This window comes from Penaeus chinensis, chromosome 27, assembly GCF_019202785.1.
Source record: "Penaeus chinensis breed Huanghai No. 1 chromosome 27, ASM1920278v2, whole genome shotgun sequence".
NCBI lineage: Eukaryota > Metazoa > Arthropoda > Malacostraca > Decapoda > Penaeidae > Penaeus > Penaeus chinensis.
The window spans coordinates 5,859,623-5,862,122 of NC_061845.1; the positions used below are offsets into that span (position 1 = coordinate 5,859,623).

At 33.5% G+C, this 2,500-nt stretch overlaps 1 long non-coding RNA gene across 1 annotated transcript in view; it reads right to left on the bottom strand.

Moving 5' to 3' along the window:
• Positions 1–196: 196 nt before the first annotated feature.
• The window catches only part of LOC125039264, a 97,623-nt gene continuing 95,319 nt past the window's right edge, over positions 197–2,500 (bottom strand). Inside the window, exon 3 of the long non-coding RNA XR_007116111.1 lies at positions 197–225. This is a non-coding gene — a long non-coding RNA (uncharacterized LOC125039264). The remainder of the gene's footprint in view (positions 226–2,500) is intronic.

Sequence of the window (2,500 nt, forward strand, 5' to 3'; positions counted from 1 at the left end):
ACGACAGAGAAAAAATAAAACTAATAAAAGAGAAGAAAACTATAGACCCAAATATTCTTTCTCCATCTAAATCAAACACGTAAAAGTCCTCGCCTTTAAAAGCTTTCTACTTCTGAAAAAAAAAAAAAAAATATATATATATATATTTTTTTTTTTTTTTTTTTTTTTTTTACCTGTCTCGGAGGAAGCATAGATTCTTCTCGAACCTTTTCGGAAATCACATACCTGTAGGGAGAAAGGAAACGAAAAATTAATTAACTAGGACGCTGATTAAGTTACGTTAATAACGCAATATTCACAATAAGTGAATATTGCCTCATTGACGTAACAATAAGTGATAGATGTTTGATATAATTTTCCAAGACACAATTATAGGTCTTTCCATTTTTTCACCTATATATGCATTAGTCTTTTATATTACTTTCTTCTATAAGTACAAGAAAAAAAAGGAGTAATTAATGCAAAAACAAATAAATGCAGACAGGTAATCTAAGAAATATAAATGAACGAGAATGAGCGTCATGAATAATTAAATAAAAACAGACAAAACAGAATAACAGAAAAGTCCTAATGCCAGATGTGAACCAGACTCTTGTATCCTTTAGATTTTTCCCGATATTAAGTGGGTATAAAAATAAACACTATTATGAAAATTCCCTCACACTAAGATGTGGACAGAGGTAAGCTCTAATGAAAATATAGTAATGATAATAATAGTAATATTAATAATAAGATTAATATTATTATTAATAATAATAATTATAATAACGCTTATAATACATATAATAATGATAATAATTATGATGATGATGAATTTGTTGAAGATGATGATGATGATGATGATGATGATGATGATGATGATGATGATGATGATGATGATGATGATGATGATGATGATGATGATGATGATGATGATGATAATAACAATAATGATAAAAAAGGTATCATCAATAGAGTTGTATTAATAGTAAAAGTAGTAATAGTAGTAATGTAGCTACTGCTATTACTATTGGTAATGACAGTAATAATAATAACAAGACGAAACTGATAATAATAATAACACGACAACAACAACAAAACAACAATAGTAATAATCATAATAATACTAATAATATAATAACAACAACAATAATAATAGTAAAACTAAAAATAATAACAAAAGTAATGAAATAATGATAATAGTAATAAAATCATGATGGCTATGATGCTAATGATATGACAGTACTGTAAAGATAATAAAAAATAATGTTATGATAACAGTAATGAAAAATTAAATATATATATTTCCCAAGCATACAGATTCTCCCACACTAACACCAACGTAAATAAATAATACCAAAAAAAGCAACAACAACTATTATGCTAAATACCATTACAGAAAAAGTATTAATTCCTTTTAAAGCGGATTTGCAAAAAGGCCCAAATTCTCCCATACTGACGTGAAACCTCCCAATCAAGCGCAATTCAGATCAGACCCGTTCACTTCGGATTACACGTGTGCTCAAAATGGAGTTTGGAATCTGTTTCGTAGCAGTTTCAATCCGAAGTGAAGCCTGCGTCGAACTATGGCGGAGGTAGAAAAAAAAAGAATGAATGAATAAAAGGATTAATGAAATGATACATGAAATAGAAAAAAAAGGGGGGAAGAGGAAATGGTTAATGGAAAATGGGGGAAAGTGAATAAAATGATTAATAGATATAAGAAATAGAAAAAAAAAAAACGAAAAAGGGAATGGGAAATGAAGAGGTGAAATCATTCGAATCTGCTCAAGTAGGAGGATCAAAATTCAAACGAGGATCATGAACCATTGCCGTGAATAAGCCGCGTTTTATTTCGCTAATGTCGAGCGGATAGTGCTAAACGAGCGCTATTCGCTATTTTGCTATGATGGACACTGCGAGCTGAGCGAACCTGATAACTTGTTTTCTGTAAAGCGGGGAAAACTTTCGAATATGCAAATCAACGGACGAAACAAGAGACCGTGTTGCGATACATACGTGTGTGTTGCAGGTTTCGTATTGTTCCCAGACTGACTATGACTAGCTTGCACTCTCGCTGACCGCGCAGACGTATTGGCTTAGAATTCGAAACTCAGTAATTCTTCTTGTCTAACACTATTTTTAGAGCGAAACCTGTACATTTTGTTTGTTTTAAAACTGGCACACACACACACACACACACACACACACACACACACACACACACACACACAAACACACACACACACACACACACACACACATACACACACACACACACACACGTGTTTGTGGGTGTGTATGACAATAGAGAAAAAAAATCAATACAGTAAGTGAATGCCGTCATTGCGGGAAACCATTTATAAGCGATTTTCTCCCTTCGACTAAATCCTCCCCCTCCCCCCCCCCTTCTCCTCTACCCCCTAATCCCTCTATTCGTCCACCCTCCCCCGCCCCCTTCTCTTCTCCCCCCCCCCTCTACCCCACCCATTCGCCGCCCACTCGTGAAATTGCTGGCCAT